This window comes from Peromyscus californicus, unplaced genomic scaffold (genome assembly GCF_007827085.1).
Source record: "Peromyscus californicus insignis strain IS unplaced genomic scaffold, ASM782708v3 Scaffold_18__1_contigs__length_77618521, whole genome shotgun sequence".
NCBI lineage: Eukaryota > Metazoa > Chordata > Mammalia > Rodentia > Cricetidae > Peromyscus > Peromyscus californicus.
In genome coordinates, this window is record NW_026294480.1 from 29416331 (window position 1) to 29434127 (window position 17797).

General features: G+C 42.3%; 1 protein-coding gene across 1 annotated transcript in view; it reads right to left on the reverse strand.

Moving 5' to 3' along the window:
* Nucleotides 1-4492: 4492 nt before the first annotated feature.
* LOC128113447 (40S ribosomal protein S25-like) overlaps nucleotides 4493-17797 on the reverse strand; it is an 85839-nt gene continuing 72534 nt past the window's right edge. The window contains exons 12-13 of the transcript XR_008219464.1: nucleotides 11779-11858; nucleotides 4493-5197 (exon numbers count right to left, since the gene is read on the reverse strand). The gene's annotated coding sequence lies outside the window, so the exon portion shown is untranslated. The remainder of the gene's footprint in view (nucleotides 5198-11778; nucleotides 11859-17797) is intronic.

The following is a 17797-nucleotide window of genomic DNA, read 5'->3' on the forward strand; positions in this document are numbered from 1 at the left end:
GGCAGTGTCTCTCTGCCTCAGCCTTCCACTTCCCAACTTTATTCTCTTCCTTGTCCCGCCTATACTTCCTGCCTAGCCAATGGCCAATCAGTGTTTTATTTATTGACCAATCAGAGCAACACATTTGCCATACAGACCATCCCACAGCACACCACCACCACCCGCCTGGCAAAAAGAGACATTTAAATCATAGCTCAAGATCCTAGCACTTCATTAAACTGTGTCTGCCTTGAAAAATCATTCTTTTTCTTCAGCGAAATAGCTTTTGGGTTAGTGATGAGCCCTAGTCGAGCTTTGCCACCCACCTGTATTGGTTGTTCCTATAACAAATTACCGTGGCTGTAGTAGGCAGAAGAATGGCCACCCCAGAATATCAAGTCCTAAAGACTAAGCTGTAAATGTAAGTTATAGGAAGAAGATGTAATTAAGTTTGAAATCTTGAGGCTGTTGTGTTTTTTTTTTTTCCTGGATTATCTAGGTGGTCCTTAAATGGGAAATTTATGAGAGGTAGATGTCGACTTGGTAAGAGAGCAAAAATGTATAAAACAAACCAGATAAACCTGAAGATCAAGGTAGAGATTGGAGTGTTGCTGCCACCAGCTTGAGGAATGGCAGCAGGCAGCAGAAGCTGGAGGAGTTGAGGAACGGACTCTGCTAGGCTTGTCTACAAACATTTCCAGCCTGGTCACACTGATTTCAGTTCTCTGCTCTCCAGAACAGAAATAGGTCTCAGCTATGCTAAGCCTCTAAATCCACAGTAACTTGTTACAGCAGCAGCAGCAAATTGATTCGATGTTGCAAAACAAGACATATCCACTCCCTTTCTATCCTAGAAGTCAAAAGTCTGAAATCAGTTTTCCTGAGCTAAAGCCAATATGTTGGAAGACCTGATTCTTCTGGAAGCTTTGAAATCAGTCAGCCTTTCTCAAGTTTTTAGTGACTACCCTCCAGCTTCTGGAATTGTTCTTTTCCTTCCAAACGTACCATTCTAATTGTGGTTTCAGTCATTATATTGCTTATCCCCCGGGTTATTCTTTTGTGTGCTTATCAAGAATGTTGTTTCTACATTGGGTCTGTCCAGAGATTCCAAGGAAATTCCCCATCTCAAAGTACTTAATTTCATCACCCAAGCAACGGCCATATAATGTGACACATTCCACAGGTCTGGGGATTCAGGGTGGGTATGTTTGAGAGCCACTAATCAATGAACCATATATTCTACAGCCATTAGTCCCCAAATGTCTATGAGACCCAGTCTTCCCATAGAGAGCTAATGTGCTACCCAAACACCCTAAAGTTATTCGCAGCTGAACTCCATCCTCAGAGAAAGTGATAACACTCAAGTCATTATGCAGACACTAGAATTGTTCATAAACATGTGGTTTACACTCCGCGATAGTCAGCTTTAGGTGTCAACTTGACACAAACCTTTAGTCACCTGAGACGGAATCTTGCCTGAAGAATTGTTTCAATCAGATTGGCCTGTGGCCGTGTCTATGGGACATTTTCTTAATTGATAATTGATGTAGGAGATCCAGCCCACTGTGGGCATTACAATCCTTAGTCAGGTGGGCCTAGGCTTTATAAGATAGGTAGTTGAATGTGAGCGGAGGATCAAGCCCATGAGCATCGCTCCAGGGTTTTTGCTTCAAGCTTCTGCCTCTAGGCTCCTGCCTTGAGTTCCTACTCTGGCTTTCCTGAATGATGAACTATAACCTGTAAGCTGAAATAAACCCTTTCCTCTCCAAGTTGCTTTTGATCATGGGGTTTAATCACAGCACCAGAAACCAAACCAGAACATACTCCCTGTGCTTTAATCCCAAGACATTGCCATATATTTCTCATTCCACAAAGAGTCACCTAACAGTTAAAAGTTTTCAGAACCTGTAGTCACCTTCTATAAATAGACTGAGCAAAGTTCGGTTCACTGAATTTCTATGCCTCATTGTTCTCCATAGCATTAAAGTTGGGGCTGTTATACAGCCCTAGAAAATAGCACACACAAATGGCACTGTAATATCGATCATCTTTTGGAAGTAGAAATGCCTAGAAGTCTACATGAACTTCAGTCCACAGGCAAGGCCAATGATCTGGCCAGGCAGTCAAGGGCTTCAAAGAAATAAGAATGGAAAAATCAATAAAAATAGGGGGTACCACCTGCAGAGTGGTGGGACAGGTTATATTTTCCAGAGATAGCCATGCCAACATACCCTTTACAATGTAATATGGTGTCAGATTTTTAATCTCCACTGAGGTGTCAGATTTTCGTTTTTCTCCTTCAGTCTAGGCAAGTCCATAACCATGGAAGGAATAGTGTCATATGAATTCTAAGCTATAAAGGGTGGTATAGCTTCCATCTGGTCCTCACAGAACACCCACCTGTGGCATCTAGGAACCAGGCTGCAAAGAAGCCAAGCGATATGAAAAAGCCACATACAGATGGTCTAGCCTCAGACCCAGCTGAAGACCTGGCATGTATCAGTACCAACTTCTAGACGTGAGTAAACAAGCCTTCAGAATAATCCAGCTCTCAGTTTTTACTTATTCCAAGTGGCAGTGGAGATGGGCTAATCCTGAGTGACCTGCTTATGTGGAAAATTCATTATCAAAATAAATGTTATCTCAAACCATTACATTTGTGGTTGTTATACAGCACTGGAAAATAGATAATAAAAACCCTCAGAACTGTCTCAAAGGGTAAAGTTATTTGTTCCCCTTAGAGGTGCTAATCAGAGATCAATCATTACAGACAAGGCTATTAGAAATATGCTAGATGAGTAAAACTGTTCTGGGGCTATCATTCAGACCATTTCTGCAGCCACCCTGTATCTATTCAGTGGGCCTATGAGCAGATTGTTGTGGAGGGAGAGTGGACTTTCCTTTAGTAAGGCAGATCTGGCTACTTCCATGGATGAGTACTCACTCTTCCAACAGCAGAAACTAGTCACGAATCTACAGTGTAGCCATACAAGCTGGCATTTGATAGCTGCTTGGCTAGATCAAAAGCCTTCCCTCCCAGAGAGACAGATTGTCCTAATGAAATAGCATATATTCTGGATATGGTTTATTTTTCCCAACAGTCATATTTGTCCTGTTTCTGCCAATACTGCCATCCATAGGCTTGTTAAATGCCTTGTTTGCTCAACTACTGACCAAAGAGCTATATGTGCAGAAAAATAACCATGTGATGAATTGATGCCTGTGATAGTCCCTGACATTACCATGTATCTTATCCCCTAGAAGCAGTCAGCCTTGCAAACAGTAGAATGGCTTATTGAAAACTCAGGAAATAATATTGCATTCGGTTTGAACGCTTTCCTGCAGGGTGATACAGGCAGGATTTAAAAACAAAAACACAGCAACAAGGGGCCAAGATGGAGCAATAAGGACCAGTTTTATCCTCCCAGCTGTAACAACAGCAAAGACACAAGTGGGCCCCTGAGAACAAGAGGCAAGGAAGGCAAGCCCTGTGACACCCCCAGCCTGCTACCCTGAGAATTTCCTGGCGGCAGTGCAGAGAGCAGAAACCATGAAGAGCTTCCTGACTCCCTGAATAAAGGAGGTAGAACCAAGGGTCCAGGAGACCACAGTGACAGAATTCACAGGACAGTGCTTGTGAAAGAAGAGGTTCACATTGAAAACACTCCCCCACAGACTTACAGAGGTTCCTTAAGTCTTCCCACGTGTGTGAGGAAGAGCGTAGGTCAAGGAGAGAACTAGAAAGCAGCGGTGCCTTGTGTCCATGCTGGGACTCAACCAGACTGGAAAGACTTAGATACAGACACTGGGGAGAACACGTGGACAACTCTTCCCTCAGTAGTGGGAATAACTAGCCTCACACCGAGTTCAATTTAACAGACACCCGAAGGGTCAAACTGGGTTGCACTGTGTTAAAGAAAAAGAACATTCCCTTGCTTCCCTCGTGACTACGGTCCTGAAGGCAAATTTCAATTTGTTTTAGTTTGGTTTCCTGCCAACCGCATGCATTTTATGTGATCTGAAAGGCAGAAACAAAGCTGAAGAGCTTCCCCCGCTGCTTTGCTTGATGCTAAAGATTAAAAAGACTGTAGTCTTCAGGTACTTGAACCCGATGGAATTGCAGCAATGTTACAGAGGCACAGTCTTCCTAAGTCACCTAACAAAGTCTACTGAAATCCACGGTTAGGAAGGCAGTCTCATCATTTTTCCCCAGCCCAATAGCAGCAGAGGTTGCTGCTGTACTCGCTGCTGAATATTGTGGTATTATTCTGCAAATGTGACCTAAATACCCTGCTTTGCCAGTCCTGACAACTCCCTATATCTCTTTCACATGAAAACACTTGCAATCATCTCAACTTCTGGAGATAATTCTTGAGGAATTTGTATTTGTTAGTTATTGCTGCTTAACAAACTACCCCCTCTAAACTTGGTGTTTTAAAACAATACTTACTGCTCCACAGTGTAGCAAGAATCTTAAAGAGTCTTATTAATAAAAACAAATCTGAGCCAGGTATTGGGGTGAACGCTGAATGGTCAGAGAAGCAGAACAAGCCACAGTTACCTCACCTCACCAGTTCCTCAGTTGATCCTGTTTCCTCAGACTGGAAGCCTCTGTGTCCTCATCCAGAATGGATCTCAGCTGAACTGCTACTCAAAAGCCTAAAAGCTTAACCAGGCTCTAGTTCCTGGTCCTCACGCCTTAAATACCTTTCTGCTTTCTGCCATCACTTCCTGGGATTAAAGGCATGAGTCACCATGCCTGGCTGTTTCCAGTGTGGCTTTGAACTCAGAGATCCAGATGGATTTCTGCCTCTGGAATGCTAGGATTAAAGGCGCGTGTGCCACCATTTTCTGGCCTCTATATCTAGTGGCTGTTCTGTTCTCTGACCCCAGATAAGTTTATTAGGGTGCACAATATTTTGGGGAATACAATATCATCACATCACAGTTTTGTCTAGGCCAGGAAACTGGGAGTAGATTAGCTTGATGATGGCAAATCAGAATTTCTTTTGTGGTTCCAGTTAAGTTATCGGCTAGAGATACAATCATGTGAAGGTCTTACTGGGCCTGGAGCTTCTGTTCCCAAGAATGCTCACTGACAAGGCCATTAAGAGGATGCCTCAGTTCCTCAGTTACTATTGGCAGTAAGTCTCCGTGTCTCATGGGGTTGCTTGACTGTCCTACAGGGTAGCGGCTGGATTCTCCCGGAACAGGCAATCTGAGGAAGAGAATGGAGAAGAAGCTGCAGTGCCTTGTATGACCTTCTATTCCATCTCTGCTTTATTGCATTCATTAGGAGCAAATCACTAAGCATAGTCAACTCCCAAGGAGAAGTAATTTAGGCTCAATTTTTTTTTAAGGGGGTTATGTCAAAGAAGTTGTAGACATGCTTTAAAACACCACACAATTCTCAATGGTAAGGAAGCATATTACTTTGCATAGCTTCAATGCAGTTTGCCTGTAATAGCTATATACCTTCCCATCATTAGGAACAATTTCAAAACCTCAAATTAAGTTATATCTTCTCTCTTGGAAACTGATTACCATTTTTAAATCTTCTTCTATCATCTTAATTTTTTTTTCTTCAAAGGCGAAGTTTCCTGAAGGTTAATTTGTCTTTCCCGACACCAGCTAGTATAAAGATGAAATTTGTTTCCATGTTCACAACAAATGCCGTGGTTTTTATGCTGGATAAATATCAAAACTACAGATCAGGGACTGGAGAGATGGCTCAGTGGTTAAAAACACTGGCTGCTCTTTCAGAGGACCCGGGCTCCATTTCCAGCAACTATATTGCAGCTCTTAACTGTCTGTAACTCCAGTCCCAGGGAAACCAACACCCTCTTCTGGTCTCCACAGGCACCAGGCATGCGCATAGTACACAGAGATACATGCAGACAAAACACCCACACACATAAGAATAAAAAAAAAACACTACAGCCAGGCCAAGTGGTACACACCTTTAATCCCAGCACTCAGGAGGCAGAGGCAGGCAGATCTATATGAGTTTGAGGCTAGCCTGGTCAACATAGCAAGTTTCAGGACAGCTAGGGTTATGAAGAGAGACCTTATCTCAGCCCCACCCCCCCAAAAAAAATTTTAAAAACTGCAAACCTGTCTATTTTATGACCAAAAAATCTAAAATGCTATCGTTGTTTAATGGGATGAAACCCCTAAAGCAGTTAAAATGTAGATAGGTTATTTTTAAAGTGTCAGGATAAGGGAATAGAAAAGTTTGAATTACCTTACTGAATTCATTGAAAAAGAAAATGAGAACACTTCAAAACAATTTCAATTCATTCTGTATTTTAAGAAGAGTAATGAATTTATTTTGAGGAGTTCCCACCGTAAAAATCTATCTTCTTGTCACTATGGCAATGCACCTAGCTGAAGGAAGGAAGGGAGGGAGGGAGGGAGGGAGGGAGGGAGGGAGGGAGGGAGGGAGGAATGAAGGAAGGAAGGAAGGAAGGAAGGAAGGAAGGAAGGAAGGAAGGAAGGACTTATTTTGGTTCCTGGTTTCCAAGATTCTCAGTCACCATGGCAGAGAAGTGTCAGGAGGACCCTCAGCCCGTGGCAGCAGGAGCTGACAGCTGCCTGTAGATATGGTGGTGAGCAGGATGGAGGCAGCTGCTGCAGCAAACAGAAGCAGCTAAAACCATTAGAGGCCTGTTGTCACTCATGATCTACCTCAACCATCTAGCCTTCTAAAGGCTCCACAGCCTTCAAAGTAGTGTCAGAAGTTGGGATTGATTGTTCAAAATATGAGTCTAGAATAGGGGATAGCTCAGATTCCAGCCATAGCCAAACAGGACTGTCCTTAAAGGGCAATAATATTTATCAAAGGTATTTCTGATAATTCAAAATATTTCAGACCTTTATGACAATGCAAAAAAAATGTCACCTAATGAAACTAGCGAGCTATATTACAAAATATTACAAAAAAATGGAGAGAATATATTAACCTTATAGCTACTAGCAGTTACTGGCAGAAAAGGAAACCCCTTGTATCAACTAACAGATTAATACAGCTAATGAGAGTGAGATTTTTATCACTTGAACAAGAGAGTTATCAGCCTGGCTGGCAGTCATTTCAAAGTTAATCTAAACTTTGAAACAGACCTAAATGACTTTCTTTTGTGCCCTTAGAAATGAGAGCCCATAACAATTTTCAGGACTAATATGCAAGATATGATGAAATACAACTCAGCCAGCCCCAGTCTCCCCAATAAAATGGGAAACAGTGGAACTTGGATGGTAGAAGTGAAGGAAGCAGAGGTTGCTGGACTCTAACTATGTATTCTCAGTGCAGCAACATCAAACATGCTTGCTGTAGGCTATTCCCTTTCAAGCACTCTCTGCTGGCCTGTCTGTGCCGTGCTGGCTTCCTATTTGCTTATCTCAGCTCTTCTTCACTTCAAATGTGCGTCCATGTTTTTCATTTTGCAACCTGTCTGTGTGGTAGGCGACATGGCTCAGCAGGTAAAAGTGCCTGCGGCACAAGCCAGATGACCTGAGTTTGATCCCCAGAACCCACCCCAACACATACAACAACAATAAATTAAAACCTTTAGACACTGAGACAAATGATGCTATAATGAAAAGCACCCCACGGAAAAAAATGAATATATTTGATACCGACTTGAAGGCTAGAGATGATCTCAACAGATCCATGGGAATAATAGGCGATATTCATTATGAAGAATACAAAAAGGAACAAAGGCTGGGAAATGCGTGTGATTTTAGCATCTACATGCCTTTCACTATTATGTGATCCCAAATCAATAATTTTGCTTACCGTGAGAGACGGTTCATTAAAATACACTATCTGGGCCGTACCATGTCTGTTAATCTTGGAGACTGCAATTGCTTTGACTTATAAAAGCCACCTATCAAGCAAAAAACAAAACAAAACAAACAAAAAAAAAAAACAGGGGACACCCAAGAGAAAGAGAGTCGTGAGTTTTCCCTGACTGCTTAGCTGTAATGTTATTAGTCAAGTTTGTGGCTTACCATACATTCCTTATTTCTCTTTTAAAAGGTGGTTTGTTGTTGTTGTTCTTTTGCCTTTGTTTTTGTTTTTTGACAAGAAAGGTGATAGCCCAGGGCCAATGAGACAACTAAATGGATACAGGCACCCATACCCACACATGAACATACATATGACAATAATAAATGAATGAATAAACACATAATATAAACATCTCAGGACTCTTTAGTAATTGTATTACAAATACTGTCACTACCTGGAAAAGAAGTATCCCTCATAGCCACAATATATTCTCCAAATGGCTCCTAGAAGCTAGACTTCCCGGAACGATATAGCAAAATGCTACATTCAGACCTGAGTGTTGGGAAGCTTAGAAACATTCCAGCCTGTAAGAACAGTGGCAACTATAGTTCCTCTGGTGGAGTTAGGTAATCACTAGTAAAGTCTTCTGTGTGTGAGTAAAGAAAATGAAAAAATATGACTTCAGATTTAGCCAGATCAGTGACATTCAGCTGGGGTATTTGCACAGCTCCCACATTAAATACACACACCATTTCTTCGACTAATGTTGGTATACCTGTGACTTCTCCAGGGATGGGAGCAGAAGAGGGAGTGAAAGAAGAGCCAAGTACAACCCCTCCCTCCAGAGGAACTGACACAAGGTGGAGGAGGCGGCACAGGTGTCCAACTTGACAGTAGTGTGGAAAGAGATGTCCTGTTTACAGAATGTTCTAAATGGGAGGAGTTGCTTGGGAACCATTGTCCAGTCCAAATTTCACCAATTGAGGGGAGAGAGAGAAACCCACTAACATACACAATCCCAATTATTTGGGTTTTTGTTGTTGTTTTGTTCTTGTTCCTTGTCTTTTGCTTTTATTTTTCAAGACGGGGTTTCTCTGTGTAACAATCCTGTCCTGGAACTCGCTCTGTAGATCAGGCTGGCCTTGAACTCACAGAGATCTGCCTGCCTTTGCCTCCCCAGTCTTTTTTTTCCCCCAAATATGATCTGGAAGGCACTTACAATCAAGTATTCAGGAAACCACCATGTATATAATAAAAAAATTAGCTCAGGTGTGTTAACATGTTTCCCACATGTGACTGCTATTGTTTCTGATCCCTTCAACTCACCTAAAAAGATCTAAATTTAGGTAGTTATAAATTGTAAATTATTAGCCAAGCAGTGGTGGTGCATGCCTTTAATCCCAGCATTCAGGAGGCAGAGGCAGGCAGATCTCTGTGAGTTCGAGGCCAGCCTGGTCTACAGAGCGAAATCCAGGACAGGCTCCAAAACTACACAGAGAAACCCCGTCTCGAAAAAACAACAACAACAACAAAATGTAAATTATTGGCCTAAACACGATACTTATTCTGAGTGTTCCATTTGATCATGTGTCTTTTGTTAGCAATAGTATTAAGTAACTGAGATGGCTAAGCAGGTAAAGGTGTCTGCCACCAAGAATGTCCATCCAAGCTTGATTTTCCAGCCTTACATGGTGGGAGGACAGAATCAGCTCCTGCAATTCATCCTCTGACCTCCACACACACACACCTGCACCCCAGCCCTGGTTAGGGTTATCATTGCTGTGACGAAACACCATAACCAAAACAGCTTGTGAAGGAAAGAATTTATTTGACTTCTACATCACTGATCATCACTGAAGGGAGTCTTTAATTAGAAAAAAAAAACTAAAGAGACTATGAAAAACGCACCCCTCAGATCTCCTACTGTAGAAAGTGCTACTTCTAATATTTTTACTCCACTATAAATATAGTTAATAAACTAGTTTATTTATTGCCACATGTAAGGCAATATTTGCTTTACCTGTGAGTACATCACCAAGAGAAGCATGACACTTTCATTTGGTGTCATAATTAAAGCAACTATGTCAAATGTCACTCATGTTTCTTACTACTTCAAAAGTATGGTGTTTACTAGACCCTCCACTAAGTATTATTGACGTATTATAAAGAAACATTCATATATTTCTATATCCCAAATTTAAATATTTTATTTTATTTTATTTTACTTTATTTTATTATTTGTTTGTTTTTCGAGGCAGGGTTTCTCTGTGTAGCTTTGGAGCCTGTCCTGGAACTCACTCTGTAGCCCAGGCTGGCCTCGAACTCACAGAGATCTGCCTGGCTCTGCCTCCCGAGTGCTGGGATTAAAGGCATGCACCACCACTGCCTGGCAAATTTAAATATTTTATAATTGACTTTAATATATGTGGTACTCTTTGTAAACCTGCATTTACTTAAACCTTCTATCTTGAAACTATTTCCTAGACTGTTCTATAGATTTACCCAGACCGCCAAAGGGTAAAAGAAAAACCCCGCCCCCCCTGCAGTCTGACCCCCATAAAGCCCACTGCCTACTCAAATGTATAACACATATAAAGGATCTAGAACTGAAGCTGTATTCATTTATAATAAATTGAGCTGCTGAAATAACAGTTTTCACCCAGGGGTTGAATGAGTGTCAATGACTTTAGAACAACAGGATGGGGCTCCTGACACCATCGAGAAGCATACTGTTACCAGGACTTAGCAAGTATAGTAACTCAGAATTTAACATGCTCCTCAGGCTCCTAAGGCACAGCAGAACTGAGCTGAGTTACACACCCACTGGTATTGTCCTTCAGAGTATCTAACCTATATGCAGATACCCAAGGGAAACTATTTTTCATTTTGATAATAAAGACAATGAAAAAAATGCTCTTTAACTGTTTCAAACATTTCCATCAAAAAGAAAATGAAGAGTCACCAACCTACAGTTAGCTTGTAGCCCCACTCATAACTCCTTAACATCTTCATATCAGGGCAATAATGCATTAAAAGATGTTTTCCTTTATACTCTAATGATGTGTTTTTCTGTCTTTCCTTTTAAATGAAGTCATACCTGAATTTGCACCTTGCCCAAACGTGTTTGATAATTGCTTTTGAAATCTGAACTCTAGTCATTCTTCCCTTTACTCAAAAAGCAACGCACACACCAGCTGATTTTGTGTTTGTGCTTTGAGCCTCACTAATGTTTCCTGTGGGCAAAGTTTCAAATGATGTAGCTCATCCCTCGAAGTGCTAATTCATGAGAAATAAATGTCATTGTTTTTATTTTGGAAGTTACCAATAAGCAATGTGCAGCTGTTTTTTTATGTCAACTTAACACCGGCTAGAGTCATTGCAGAGGAGGTAGCCTCAATTGAGGAAATGTCTCCATAAGACCTGGCTGTACACAACAAGCCTGTTGGACATTTTCTGAATTAGTGATGTGGGAGAGCCCAGCCCATTGTGGGTGGTGCCAACCCTGGCTGGTAGTCCTGGGTTCTATAAGAAAGCAGGCTGAGCAAGCCATGAGGAAAGCCAGTAAGCAGTATCCCCTCATGACCTCTGCATCAGCTCTTGCCTCCAGGATCCTGCTGTGCTTGAGTTCTGGTCCTGATGAATGATGAACATGCATTGAACGTCCTTCAGTGATGAACAGTGTTATGGAAGCATAAGCTAAGTAAATCCTTTGCCCCCCAAGTTGCTTTGGGTATGGTGTTTCATCACAGCAATGATAACCCTAACTGGAACACACTGGTTTATCAAACATGAGTTTACTTTACTTTTTTGTTTTTGTTTTTGTTTGTTTTGTTTGGTCTCACTGCATAGCTCTGGCTGTTCCTAGAACTTATCAAGTAGACCAGGCTGGCCTTGAGCTCATAGAAACACATCTTCCTCTGCCTCTGTTTCCCAAGTGCTGGGATTAAAGGCGTGTGCCACCACACCCAGCCAAGTTTACTTTTCAATCTCTAAAAAACCATAATACTAACCTCCCAAATGGATTCCTTTTCCTCAGTAGCTGTCAAGGAAGTCAGCTCCAGTCTTGTCAAGCCTCACAAGACTGACTCTCCTGAAAAGGAAGATCCCGAGAAGCACAACTTGAGTAGTAGACACAATCCTTCTGCCTGAGATGATGTCCCTGCTGCACCCGTTTGTACCCTTCTGTTCGTTTGTCAGAACATGGTTGCTCTGCCACCTGCAGTAGAAAGAACCAGGTGCTGCTCTGTCTTACTCATATGGTTGCACAGTACTTGAATTAATGCATTGTATAATGCTGTCGATCCTCCATTTTCATTCACTTATATAGATTATGAGCTCTTGGTTAGAGTCAGGGATACAAGAACCATGTGGGTACAGAAACTAGGGAGAAGACCTCCTCCCTTCTCCTCCTCTTTTTTTTTTTTTTTTTTCCCCGAGACAGGGTTTCTCAAAAGCTTTGCACCTTTCCTGGAAGTTGCTTTGGAGACCAGGCTGGCCTCGAACTCACAGAGATCCACCTGGCTCTGCCTCCCGACTGCTGGGATTAAAGGCGTGTGCCATGACTGCCCAGCCCTCTTCTTCTTCTTCTTCTTCTTCTTCTTCTTCTTCTTCTTCTTCTTCTTCTTCTTCTTCTTCTTCTTCTCTTTGGTTTTTTTTTTTTGAGACAGAGTTTCTTGTGTAGCCCTGACTGTCCCAGAACTCACTCTATAAACTGGGGTGGCCTTTAATTTAAGAGATCCACTTGGCCGGGCAGTGGTGGCGCACACCTTTAATCCCAGCACTCGGGAGGCAGAGCCAGGCGGATCTCTGTGAGTTCGAGGCCAGCCTGGGCTACCAAGTGAGTCCCAGGAAAGGCGCAAAGCTACACAGAGAAACCCTGTCTCGAAAAACCAAAAAAAAAAAAAAAAGAGATCCACTTGTCTCTGCCTCCCCAGTGCTGAGATTAAAGGGTGTGCCACCACACCTGGCTACAAGAATCTTACTGACTATAGTGACATAATTTTTTTTATAAGGAAATCAAGGTAAAACGTTAATTTTTTTCTTTAGGTTAGCATACATAAGAATGAGTTTCATTATGACATTTTCATTTTCTTTTTTAAAAATACTGATTTTGGGGGGGGAGGGAGATGGCTCAGCAGTTTAGAGCACTGACTGTTCTTCCAGAGGTCCTGAGTTCAATTCCCAGCAACCACATGGTGGCTCACAACCATCTATAATGAGATCTGGTGCCCTCTTCTGACCTGCAGGCATACATGTAGGCAGAACACTGTATACATAATAAATAAATCTTTAAAAAAATACTGATTTTATTATTTTTAATTGTGTGTTAGGGGTGAATACAGGTACCTGAGGAGGCCAGAAGCATCAGGTTCCCTGAAGCTGGAGTTATAGGCAGTTCTGAGCCATCTGACATGAGTGCTGGGAACAAGTTTGGGTCTTCTCCAAGAGCAGTATACACTCTTAACTTCTAAGCCATCTTCTGGGCCTCATTATGACATTGTTATACACACATGCTATTCTACTTTGTTCTAGCCTAAGCTCCCCCAATCACACATATATAATCAGCACAAAAACTCAGTAAAAGTGAAAGCTAGGTCCCATCTTCCTCTTTGAGCTATTATTGTCTTCCACTCCTGGTTTGCTTTGCTCTGTACTTGTTCTTTGCCCTCTTCGTCTACCCCATATCCATTGCACTTTATCCACTAGGACACTGGACCTCTTTCTTTTGAGAGTCACTGAGAGAGCGTCTGTGTTCATTTTCAGTCTTCAGAATGCAGCTCAGAAATTCCAGACCCTAGTGAGCTGAAGGAAAGAGGGAGAAGGGGCTCCTATTTTAGAACAGGGAAGGCAAAGATGGATGGCTTCACAGGCGACATGGTGTCTTGCTAAGAAAGCTTCACGCGCTTCCTGGTCTCATCATGTGGTGTGTGCCATACCCTCACCAAGCAGGCATTTGGGTGGGGAAGTCAGTGATATGGCTGAACTTCCAGGAACTCATGTAAAGACTTTAGGAACAAGAAACACATTACAAGCCGGGCGGTGGTGGCGCACGCCTTTAATCCCAGCACTCGGGAGGCAGAGGCAGGCGGATCTCTGTGAGTTCAAGGCCAGCCTGGTCTACAAAGTGAGTTCCAGGAAAGGTGCAAAGCTACACAGAGAAACCCTGTCTCGCTGTCTCACAAAACCAAAAAAAGAAAAAAAAAGAAACACATTAGGCCATGAGTGGAGTTTTCCCTTAAACTGACTGGAGATGTATTTGAGTATTTATTTCAGAAGGGGAGACAATACAAAAAAGAAGAAAAGAAAGGAAAAGATAAAGATAAAAAGAAAGAAAGAATGCAGAGAAGGTACAGGGGCATAGACAATAGAAGAGGAACTCTTGGGTCAGCTACCTCAGTGAGAGCTGGAGGTCAATCCCTTTAGACAGAAACCATTGGGCATAATGCAAAGAAAGCATCTCAGAAGAGCCCCAGTTATGAAATGAAGGACTTGGGGTATTTATGCATGAAGTGTAAAACTTTTAAGCATGTATACAAGAGCAACAATTCTGGATTGTTGCAGAGAGGAAGCAGAAAGTCCATTCCTCTTTGCACTCTGAGTCACTGTCATTGAAATACATGGTTCTCCACAGTTTTAGCTGGAAAGTGGGAGGCGGATCCCTTGGGAAGACATGCAGATACTGGTGAGTGAAAGCTTAGGGGCCGAAAACTCCATGGACATGGGTGGGACACTCCAAGTCTATATCAAGGTATACTCACTACAGCTTGCTGATAAATCCTTAAATCCTTACACTGGCTGCTTCTGAGGCAAGCCTGGAGAAAGTACATTCCTAGATGAGAATCGGGAAGGAGAAACATAGCTATTTTGTATTGGTGCTGCCTTTAGGCTATTGCGCAGATGATAATGAAGAAACTACACACAGTATTTGACCTACAGTCTATTAACCTGGTCCCCAGGTAAGTCAACGAGTGGAGCAGTCAGAGCCTAACTAAAAGTTATATTTAAGTAACAAGTTCCAGGGCTTCACAGAATTTACTGACCCAGGATTTGGTTGACATCTGCATTGATCTAGGCTGAGACAGTGCAGTAAAACAAATCAAAGTGCTCCTCCTATCTTTCGACAGAGGGAGTGACCTGGACATTGGAATTTGTGCTTACCTTCCTCCAAATCTCCGAACTCCTCTTCCCAAGAGGTATTGTAGCATAAACAAGGCCCAGGGAGTCTGTGGCCACAGGAGACCAGAGTGTCAGTTGGGCTTTTGTAGGTGAGAGCTTTGTGTGTCTTGAACAAGTCAGAGAGAAATTGCCCACTGTTATCACAGGTCAGGGGCCTAAAAAATGGAGCCATAGACCTGTTTTAGATACCATGTTGTTTTCTTCCTAGTAAAAACCTGGGGAGATAGCAGGTATCTGCAGTACAGCCAAACCCAGGAGTTTATACACATAGCAAAGGATGGAGGAACCTGGAGCATCCCCCTGGCACCCCCGAGGGAAGGGTTAATGAGCACCAGTTCAGGACCTTAGAAGAGACAGCAGTATGAAAAGAGGACTGACTACCATAGCTAGGACCAAAAGGGTCCCCTAAAGGACCTTTAGGTTAAAGATTTGGTTGCCAGCCTCTGGCACTATTGGGAGGCAACAGAACCTTCAGGAAATGGGGCCTGGTGTGACATTAGATCACTTGAGGTAGCTCTTGGAGCAGATACAGGGATCGTGGACCCTCTTACTTTTCTGCTTTGCTTTCTGGCCACCGTGAAGTGAAAAGTCTTCATCTACCATGGGCCGCCACTGTGCCAACATAGGCTCAAAGCAATACAACCAAGTGACCATGAACTGAAATCTCTGAAACTTCAATCCAAAATGTGTTCTTCATCCCTTCAAGTTGATTATCCTGGGTATTTCTCAGCAATGAAAAGCTAACGGAAGGATCCAGCATTTGAGTAAGAGAGAATGGGAATGAGGGATGGGTAGGAAGAGAGGGAGGTGTGGTGTGAAATGCCTTCCTTCTGAAGGCCCAAGCCTGCTAGTCCTTCATTTCCTTGTGATAAAGGGAAAGAATAGTGATAAAATTCCTGCTCTCCCATACACTTACGTTCATGGAGGTCTGCCTTTATTATCGTATATACATCCACCTGAGAAAGACTAGCAAGGGAGGAGATACCCAGGAAAGGGCTCTTGCCTGATCATTAGTGCAACAGGACCAGAAGGAAAAATATATATGTCCTTCATGTGTACGTGATTGTGGGGCTGACCAATCAAGCCCAAAGAGTGGCGAGAACACACCAGTCGAGAAGCCCCTTCCAGGAATACTGGCATACACTATCCTCCTGGCACTCAGAAGACTGAGACTGGAAGCTCATGAATTCTAGTATAACCTGGACCTTGTCTCAGAACAAGGAGGAGAATGAAGATGAAGGGGAGGAGGAGAAACAGAAGAAGAAGAGGAGGAGGAAGAAAAAGAGGAGGGGAGGAAGAGAAGAAGAAGAGGAGGAGGAAGAAAAAGAGGAGGGGGAGGAGGAGGAGAAGAACAAGAACAAGAACAAGAACAAGAACAAGAACAAGAACAAGAACAAGAACAAGATAAGTAGAGGTAGGGAAGAGAAAGAGGAAGACCTGTCTCTGATTCTTAATGCTCTCAAGCAAGTGACAAGACATTGGAACATGCAACTGTCACTGATGCCCTGCTGTTACCTCCAAATAAGTGGAAATGGGGATATTCCTGAAGACAAAAATCTGTAACTATAGTTGACAGTATAACAAAGCCAAAAGCACATAAAGTAACCATCACTGCATATTCAAAACCCACACAATGCATCTCATTAATAGCCCTTACTGAGTATGGAGAAACCTCATTGTAAGTAAGTGGGAACATGAGGTTTCCAACTTTCCAGCATCTATTGTACCAGACTTCACATTAGAAAGAATGAAAGATGGCCAAGTACTAATTGACCACTGTGGTGATATATTGTTTGTAATCTAAGAAATAAAACTTACCTAAAGATCAGAGGACAGAGCCAGTCTCAGAGTATAAAGAAATAAATATAAAAATATAAAGAAATGCAAGTTGGTAGTTAGTCATTATAATCAAACTTGTAGTCATGTTAGGTATGTTTTCATGGTCAGACAGAGATATATTTTAAATAGACAGGTTGTCTTCAAACACTTCAGAGATCTACAGAATATGGCATTTAAGATGTTTTAATAAGGGGTTGGGGATTTAGCTCAGTGGTAGAGCACTTGCCTAGCAAGCACAAGGCCCTGGGTTCAGTCCTTGGCTCCAGAAAATTTAAAAAAAAATTTAATAAATAAAATAAAATAAAAAGATGTTTTAATAAAATAAGTTTCAGGGTTTCTTTTATGACTATGAGACATGTCTGCTCCTGGCAGCACCAATCTACTTCAGAGAAGATTATGGTTTTGAAGAAACTCCATATGGAGTTTACTTTCTTTGTGTTAAAAGTTAGCCACTGGGCAAGAAAATGTCCTTACCTCAACTGCTGACAGTATGCTGTCCAAATGGACAAGCAAGACACAAAATAAAAGACTGCCTAACTTTGACAAGACAAGGTAGGCCAGCTCTTCAGAACATCCTGCTTCACAGAAAAGTCTGTCAGATATACTAGACCTATAGGCCAAAGATGAATGCCCCAACATTGCAAAGGAATCTTGGGTGATTGTCCAGGCAGCCAGCTGTTTCTGTCATTTCTCACACTTTTTGGAAGTCACATTTTTTGCTTGCACTTCACTGTTTACTCAGGTAATATTATTTCTTTCTTGGGTTTTTGGTGGAGTTGAAGACTAGATAGTTATAGTTTTCCTTGTTAACAAATTCAGGAAAGAAACTCACTAAAGATGTGTGTAGTGGGTAGCTGTACCAGCTTTGACCTTGAAGCACTGCCCCTAGTGTGGCAGCAAGTAACTGCCACATCTGCCTATGACCTGCCCCTGGGGCATGGCCGAGAAGAGACTTCTTAAGACCTGAGATGTGCATGTGCTTGCTCTCTTGGCTCCTCGTGATCCTGGATGCTG